The sequence below is a fragment of the Falco cherrug genome, chromosome 6, assembly GCF_023634085.1.
Source record: "Falco cherrug isolate bFalChe1 chromosome 6, bFalChe1.pri, whole genome shotgun sequence".
Classification (NCBI taxonomy): Eukaryota; Metazoa; Chordata; class Aves; order Falconiformes; family Falconidae; genus Falco; species Falco cherrug.
In genome coordinates, this window is record NC_073702.1 from 51,632,533 (window position 1) to 51,641,917 (window position 9,385).

At 47.3% G+C, this 9,385-nt stretch overlaps 1 long non-coding RNA gene across 1 annotated transcript in view; it reads right to left on the bottom strand.

Moving 5' to 3' along the window:
• LOC114014970 (uncharacterized) overlaps positions 1-6,220 on the bottom strand; it is a 42,698-nt gene extending 36,478 nt beyond the window's left edge. The window contains exon 1 of the long non-coding RNA XR_003558688.2: positions 5,703-6,220. This is a non-coding gene — a long non-coding RNA (uncharacterized LOC114014970). The remainder of the gene's footprint in view (positions 1-5,702) is intronic.
• Between the last annotated feature and the right edge of the window lie 3,165 nt (positions 6,221-9,385).

The window sequence follows — 9,385 nt, forward strand, 5'->3', positions numbered from 1 at the left end:
AGGCTGTGCACCCAAAACCTCTGCATATTCTGCATTATAATCCCTGCTCTTGGGACCACTCTCAGAGGAATGATGTTCTGCCTCATCTTCCTGCATGTAAATTTCAGGTAGTGAACATGGTGGTGGGATGTTCTGAGTACAAGCAACATTCACTTCTCTGTATTGGGTTCAAAGGGCAAGGTTTTGGTAGCGGGGAGGGCTACAGGAGCGGCTTCTGTCAGAAGCTGCTAGAAACTTCCCTTATGTCCGATGAAGGCAATACTGGCCAGCTCCAAGATGGACCCACTACTGGCCAAGGCTGAGCCCATCAGCGATGGTGGTAGCGCCGTTGCGATAACATATTTAAGATGGGGCAAAACCTGTGCAATGGCAATTGCAGCCAGAGAAGAGAGGAGTGAGAACAGGTGCGAGCAACAGCACTGCAGCCAGCCAGGCCGGGGCAGGAGGGGCAGGAGGTGCTCCAGGCGCCGGAGCAGGGGTTCCCCTGCAGCCCCTGGTGAAGGCCATGGTGGGCCAGGCTGTGCCCCTGCAGCCCATGGAGGTTAACGGTGGAGCAGATAGCCACCTGCAGCCCATGGGGGACCCCACGCTGGAGCAGGGGGATGCCCAAAGGAGGCTGTGACCCATGGGAAGCCCATGCTGGAGCAGGGTCCTGGCAGGACCTCTGGACCCGTGGAGAGAGGAGCCCAGCTGGAGCAGGGTCCTGGCAGGACCTCTGGACCCGTGGAGAGAGGAGCCCAGCTGGAGCAGGGCTGCTGGCAGGGCTTGTGACCCCGTGGGGGACCCACCCTGGAGCAGTCTGTGCCTGAAGGACGGCACCCCATCGGGGGGACCCCACGCTGGAGCAGTTCATGAAGAACTGCAGCCCACGGGAAGGGCTCACGTTGGAGGAGTTCGTGGGGGACTGTCCCCTGTGGGAGGGACCCCAGGCTGGAGCAGGGCAGAGTGCGAGGAGCCTCCTGCCCCAGAGACAGCGTGTGATGGACTGACCGCAGCCCCATTCCCCGTCCCCCTGCAACGCTGGTGGGGAGGGGGGAGAGAAAATGGGGAGTGAAGTTAAGCTGGGAAGAAGGAAGGGGTGGGGGAAGGTGTTTTGATGTTTTAGTTCTCATTATTCTACTCTGATTTGGATGGTAATCAGTTAAACTAATTTCCCCAAGTCAAACCTGTTTTGCCCATGACAGTGATTGCTGAGTGATCTCTCCCTGCCCTTATCTTGACCCATGAGCTTTTTTGTTATATTTTCTCTCTCCTGTCCAGCTGAGGAGGGGAGTGACAGAGCGGCTGTATTGGGTCAGGCTGAGCCCCCCAGCAGCCCCCATAGTGCTGTCCTTGTATTGGCAGCTAGAAAGGTGGGGATAACACACCAGTGTTTTGGCTGCTGCTGAGCAGCGCTGGCACCGCATCAGGGCTGTCTCTCCAACATTCCCCACCACATCCCCTGCATCTCCAGCAGGCTGGGGATGGGCAAGGTCTTGGGAGGGGACATAGCCAGGACAGCTGACCCAAAGTGACCAAAGGGATATTCCATACCATATGCTCAGATATAAAAGCTAAGAGGGAGGAGGAGGAAGGGGGGTCATTCATTATTTACGTTTGTCTTCCGGAGCAACTACACATACTGAAGCCAAATTTCCCAGGAAGTGGCCAAACATCACCTGCTGATGGGAAGTAGAGAATAACATTTCTTGTATTCCTTCACTTCCACATGTGCAACTTTTGCTTTCATTAAACTGCCGTTATCTTGACTCACAAGGTTTTTTTCATCTTCTTTTCTCCCCTCCCCACTCAGCTGAGGAGGGGAGTGATAGAGCGGCTCGGTGGGCAGCTAGCGTCCAGCCAAGGTTACCTCATCACACTCTCAATAAGATTAATTGCTTTCATCTAATTTAAAATGCCACAAAAAATTATAATCATAGAATACTTGTTGTTGGAGGGATCTCTTGAGGCCACTTCCCCTTCCCAAGGGAAACAGAACCAATTTTGAAGTCACATGAGATTGCTGAGGTCCTGTCAGTTTTGGATCTTTCCAGGCATAGAGATTGCACATGTCTGGGTACTTGGTCCCATGTGTGATTACCTTCACAGTGGATTTTTTTTCCTTCTATCTAATCTTCCTTGATGCAGCGCATGCCTGTGATCTCTCAGATTGCCACTGGGCACCACCGTCTTTTCCATAGCCTCCCATCATTAGCTGAAGACAGCATTTCTTTTCCCCCGAGCCTTCTCCAGGCTGAACAAATGCAACTCTTCTGCTGCTGAAATGACATGGGACACCCACATTTCATGACAAAAGAGCCCATATACATGTTTAACTGCAGCAATGAGTTCCCTGCATGTTCAAACTGCTGCTATCCAAGCAAAGCAGTCACCAACTCCCCATTCATCCCCCAGCCTTCCCAGTACCTCACCATGAACTCCAACACAGCTTAACCCCTCACCAATTTGGCCAGATTACCAGCTCGCGTGATGATTTCCCAACTCAGCCTGGTGAAAACGCATCAGGCAGCTTTAGATTTAGTTAGGAAAACGCTCAAACAAACCATTTTGACCTGGCTTTGCTCAGGGAATGACTATGTAGCAAGCTGTGCCAGCTGAGTAGGGGAGCAACTGCTGTCAAACAGGTGGGTTCATCCAGGTCCGCTGGGAATGGAAAATCCTCACCCCCCTGCAGCTGCAGCTCCAATGGGCTATGTGACACAGCACCAGCTACTGGGGCCCTACCTCCCACAAGCTCAGCTTCCTATGCTTGATGAAGTTCTTCTGAGCCTTTGGCAAATCTTTCTGAGTCCTCAGCAGAGTAGTAATTGTTAACAGTAACATTTACACAGGTGTATGAACTTTCTGCATGTACTGCTCCTACTCGCCAGGCAAAATGTTACAAGGATTAGTAAGAAGAAAAATGCAGTACCACAAGAACTTGGTTAAAGCACAGCCATGCATGTTACATTGAACCAGAGAAAATAAAACAAGCAAACGTCTTTTATAATCCTTAAAGGTTAAGAAGCTGAAGTCAGTCTTGTAAAGACATTTTGTCTTGTCATACCAACCTACCACCACCGCTCTAGAATAGAATAGACTACACTATTTCAGTTGGAAGGGACCTACAACAGCCATCTGCTCTAATTGCCTGACCACTTCAGGGCTGACCAAATCTTAAAGCCCGTTATTAAGGCCATTGTCCAAATGCCTCTTAACCACTGACAGGCCTGGGGCATCAACCACTTCTCTAGGAAGGCTGTTCCAGTGTCTGACCACTCTCAGTATAGTCATTTTACCTCTCAGTAAAGAAATGCTTCCTAATGCCCAGTCTAAACTTCCCCTGGTGCAGCTTTGAACCATTCCCACATGTCCTAGCACCAGATCCCAGGTAGAAGAGCTCAGGACCTCCTTCTCCATGTCCCCTCCTCAGGAAGCTGTAGAGAGCAATAAGGTCGCCCCTCAGCCTCCTTTTCTCCAAGATAGACAAGCCCCAACTCCTTAGCCACTCCTCGCAGGGCATTCCTCGCAGCCCCTTCACCAGCTTTTTAGCCCTCTGGATGCATTCAAGGACCTTCACATCCTTCTTAAATTGTGGGGCCCAGAACTGCACGCAGCACTCACCACGTGAGGCACACCAAAGCTGAATACAGCAAGATAAGAACCTTTTAACTGGCTGGTTGTTCTGTGTTTGATGCACCCCAGGATGCGGGTTGCCCTCTTGGCTGCCAGGGCACACTGGTGACTCACACTGAGCCTGCTGCCCACCAGTACCCTATTTCTGCAGGGCTGCTCTCCAGCCTCTCCTCTCCCAATTTATACTTGTGCCCTGTGTTATTCTGTCCCACATGCAGGATCCAGTGTTTGGACTTGTTAAATTTCATCCCATTAATCATTGCCCAGTGCTCCAGTCTATCTAGGTCCCTCTTCAAGGCCCCTTGTCTCAGAAGAATCAATAGCATGTCCCAGTTTGGTATCATCAGTAAACCTGCTAATGGTGCATTCAACTCCTGCACTCAGATCACCGACAAATATTGAACAGAAATGTACCCTACAGGACATCTCCCAGGTGTACTCCAAGCAGCAAAGTCTGAACAATAAACGTGTGACAACCATTTTGAAGTCCGTTGGATATGTTTTAAATAAAAATTCTGCAGAAACAACTTAGCTAAGAGTCACTGTCAGCAGTTAACTACTTTTAACTACTTAACTGCCAAGACTTGTGAGGTGTCTGCTATTTGGTCTCAAAAGCCAGGGGCAAGGTTAAGACACTCTGATGAAGTTCATATGGTTTGTGCCCTTGCACTATTGACCCCAGGACTCAAAAGCCTGTCTGAAATACCTTCCACTGTGCCGCTGCAGTGCACACACACAGCAGTCACAGGGAACAACAGTACTATGGAGGGAAAGTCAGGCTTATTTTGGGGTCCTCAGTACCATACTACAGGTTTTCAAAAGTGCAATACAGAAGTTTCTGGGTCTTGTTCGTGTCTGTCCATTTTCAAATTCATGCAGTTAAAATCCAGTGCGAGTTCTCACATGCCCGTTTATCATGCCCTCACCTCCACCAAAACAATCAGAAGAAAATGAGAGTTCACAGTTACACAGTTTCTAAAGATTATGCATACCCACTTTAAAATTTGGCCCGCTCTGTCAGGCTTGGCTCACAAAACTGTGTTTCCACTAATCAGCAGCTGAGCACAGCGGGGAGAGAGGATTCAATAACAATATGGCCTGGGACATCCAGCTGCGTTAGGTGTAGGTGTGTGTTTGGACAGAGGTGGCAGCTGATCAGTGACGGGACAACAAGGCAGCCGTCCCCTCAGCCCAGAAGCAGAACAGGGCTGGGCTCTCCAGCGCTCCTCTGCTGCCAGCACATTTTCATCAGAGAAGATCAGACACGGAGCATGCCAAAATCCACACAAATAAACCTCCACTGAGGCCAGGACAACACTGCCACCTCTGCAGGCACAATCCTCAGCAAAAGCCGAGCGCAACCCACAGACTCCCCTCTCAAGGCTTTCTTACACTGGGCTGTGTCCACTGCTACAGGTATTAACTCCTACCAGCTCCAGTGACGGCAATGACAAGAAAGAGAAACCAAATGAAGCCATTCGTACTTGAGAACCATTTCTCCCAAGCCAAATTTTATATTGCAGGTAAACTAAACTAGTCATCAAACACCTTGATTGAAGGTGCCCCCATCTTCACCAAAATGCTAATTCTGCCTTTTCCCCAGTCTGTAGTTTCAGGACATCCCTCCCTCCACCCATGCTCTGCCGCACGCTCTCCAGAGGGGAAGTGAAATGTTAATTCTCCCATCACCTCCTTCATGCCTTCAGCCTTATATCCTCACCTCACTGCATGAGTCAGACTTCTTCCTGTGAAAGGGATTTAGAAGGTAATTCCTCATTAATAAGAATATTATAATACTTATTAAGAAATCCTTGTTAATGAGAGATCTGCCAAACACATGACTAGCCCAATTTATACAGTGCTTGTTCACAGCAATACCTGTACTCTGAATTTCTGATGTCTAGCAATTATCTGAAGCACTAGGACAAATCCCCTTCTGGCATAAACAGGCACACCGCCATTTCTACGGACTTCAAGAGACAGAGGACAGCTACATTGCCAAAATCCTGGCTTGGCTTCCCAGCTCTGCTGTAAACTACTCTTTTCTCATTTGTTCCAGCCACAGCCAGCCACCTCCTGGAAGCTACTTGTATTAGGATCTTCCCAAAGAGCAGAAAGATGGCTGGGTGATCCCGCTTCTCCCGTTGCGTAGCTGCTCCACCTCCACAGGCACGATGCCTCACACTACACAGTCACATCACAGAAGTACCAGTATGCCCCTATGAATCTTCTTCCAGCACACAAGTAATGAAACAAGGACCCTCACAAGACATCTGTGTGCTGCAGGGAACATGAGCAAGTTTGCCACGATTGATGTTCCCCTGGGCAACAGGTATTGTGCCACTGACACGCAGCAGGAGGAGCAGTTAAGTGTCGTTCCTTTTTGCCTTCCTTTTCCGTGCAAGCCTTTATGATAAATAGTCCTCAGAAGTAGGTCAGAAGCGTATTACAGATGAGGGAGGCAGAACACGGAGGCAAGATAACTCAGCTCAGTCCTACCCACGCTGGCCCTCTCCAGGGCTGACTTCAGCCTCTCTGTGTTGCATCTTGTACCTGCAAGCACTGAGGTGCGCAGCCAGGAGGTGGGTCTGGAAGAAGCCAGGTCCACATCACTCCCCCCCACCCCCCCCCCCCACCCCCCCCCGTGAGCAGCCCTTCAGCCCCAGCACAAGTGGGAAGGAAGAGATGAAGAAGAACAGGGACTCTTCCAGCCAGAGCTAGGGGAAGTTAAATCCAACAAGGTACAAGCACTGCCAATTTCCAAGTGAGGACTGCTTATAAAAACATCAGGGAAAACTGCCATAAAACTTTTGAGAGGAAACACCCCTTACTCTGCACTTGACTTGTACACCAACCAACCTGGCTGCTGCACCACCTTCAGCAGTGAATTACAGCTTACACAGGATTTTGCTACCAATCATTTAGTTCCCATGTCCTCCCATGCAGTTCAATATATTCCTTGGCAGAAAATTAAGATTAAAAAGCAGGCTAAACTCATTGTGTAACTGGAGTATCCTGGTTACAGAGCTTGTAACCATAGCAATCATTTAAATAAAGCTTTAAAGAAAATATTCCCTCATTATTAAAACGTTGATCCTTGATTCTGATTCAGTTTCTTGACCTTCCTCTAGTCTCTGATCTCAGAGGTGCTGTCTGCCTCCAGGTTTTAGAGAAGACACAGAAAAGGAAGAACACGGCTCAGAGATGCCGAGTATCCTCAACTAGTATTTGTGTCTTGTGGCAATAGAATGATGCTTCCTAAACATACAAATACAAAAAGAAAAGTTTGGCATGTGGGGTTTGGGAGGTTTTTGAACATTATACAAGTAATCCACTAGCAGGGATGTTCCTTAGAACAAGTCCCAAGCAATTAAACTGAGCCTATTATTAATCACATTCCAAACACAAGGTATTATTTAGGTTGGAGCCAAACCCATTTAAAAGCTCAGGCACTGAAAAAAACCCAAAACCCCAAACCTCAAAAGAAGGGGAAAAAAAAAAAAAAAAAAAAAAAAAAGTCAGAAGTATCTGGCAATTGGCAATTTGTATTATTTAAGTCTCCTTGATTTTATGGCCAGATTACCTTCTATCTCCAAAGACTCCATTCCACAGTTATGACTCTTGTATCAGTAAGAGTCATGCAGGCATCACACAAAGGCAGCATTGACTTGTTATTCTGTAACTCTTATCTGGATAACCAGGGAGATTTTTATTTTGAAAAGATCCTGCCGGAGCTTTTTATTTTTTTCAACTGCTCGTTAAATGAGTATGTAGCCAGGAAAATGGGACACAGAAGCAGTAAGATGGATGTGATCCGCACACGTTTTTCTCACAAGAAAACAAGTGCAGTGCATGTTTAACAAAAGGGAGTAGCTTCAGGGTTACATTATATAATGGAGTCAGATGTAAATTCTTGAATATACAGCACTCCAGGCAGGTGCATTACAAAAAGGAAACATTTTTCTTCATGGCAGAAAGGAGCAAATTTTTTCTTGGAACATGGCATGAGACATACTCCTGGATGCCACCGTGGCTGGTTCAGCCCTGCAAGCTTTGTCCACGTTGAGCATCGCATCCAGCCATCTGTGGGTTAAGGAGCTATAACAGCCGCTGTAGTTTCTCTGCATGTCCCATTGATGTTGGTTGGACATCACTGAATGAAAAGTGAATGTGCAGGAAACCTAGTGACTAATACACATATTTAGGGCCAAAAAACCACTAATGTACCAAATCAATGACAAAGCACAGCAGCTGCAGCCTCAACAGGAAAGCAGGTTTTGTTTTATATGGCCAGGTTTTACTAGCATCAGAATGAACAGAAGTTGTTTCACAGAATACCGTCACAAAAATATTAATATAGCTGTGTGAAACCTGGACATGTATTTTTAGGTGCACACACCCACACACATATGCAGCCTGAATAGTTCATTCCCTCTGATACAATTAGAAATGCCTCCAGCAGGAACATGAGCCCAGGCATGCTCCTAACCCAATCTGCCTGTGCCACCCCTATCTTAACTACATACTTTATCATGTAACAGCTTGAAAAGCTTTTTTTCAGTAACTTTTTCTTTCTTCCACATTCTCATGATGCTATTCAGTTTCTTTTAGCAGCATAGTAATTACTGCAGCAGATCAATACTGAAGTTCTGCAGTTTACTGCTCAGTACCAAAAGCGTTAAAGACTGCAGTAATTAAGCCAGGGGAATGCTCTCCCCGAAATACTACTTCTCCTTTAGCTTTTCCACACAGGCTTAGGGCTTAAACCATGACCTAAGATCCCTTCAGCAAAATACCGGTATGGAATCACGGCATTCACTTGCCATTACCCGACAGTAGCTTATTTACATTTACACCTCATAAACAGATTTTCCTATTTTAAGAGGCAGCTATCCAGAGTGCTTTTCACAACTGACACACAGGTTTTCATCTTCAAGGTTATTCAAACCAGCCGCAGTATCTGCTTGCAAAATTAAACACAAACAGCTATGGCTGGCTCTTTAGAGTGCTTCCAATCTCCAAATCACACCTCATCTCTCTTGAGCCACAGCCCTCCTTCCCCCGCGGCAGGATTTGGTTTACCTTTTGTAAGTCTGGACCACCTTAATCACTTACACTCCTCCTGAACTTCTCTGTGGTAATATGCAAAGGCTGAAAAATTATGCTGTAGGCATATGGAGCAGTGTTTGCTAAAATGCATGATTAGATGATTAGTCGGACTGCTGAAAACCTTACACAGGAAGTAAGGATTTGAGGCTCCCTCCCTTGCAACGGGGTTTCAGAGATAAAGTGTTCAGTCATAACATGGGAAACCTTTTTGTCTAGTGCTACCAACATTGCATTCTTCCATGCAGAAGCCCTTCTGGTATTTCTCAGGCACCAGAGGGCACAGTTCCATCAACAGACTCAACCAGAAGCAAGGATTCAGCACTCCATCCTCCCGTTCATCCCCACTGGCAACGGCCGGCGCAGGACACAGGCATTCCCAAAACGGCTCCTGCAGGACATGCTACGCTACAGAAGGAGCATTTCCAATGTCAACAAAGTGAACAGGACTTCTGTTTTGCAAGTGGATGTGTTGCACCCTCACACATCCTTTTAATACAGCAGTCTTCAAAATGACTACATCAAAGCTTCACTTTAATTGGCACTGAAAATCTGTTTACACTGTGCCCTTTCATAGTTAAGGTGACTAAAGTAAGTCTCTCTATAAAGAGCAGATGTAAGAAAGCAGTCAAGAGAAGAAGGGGGCAAAGAAGAACCCACACCA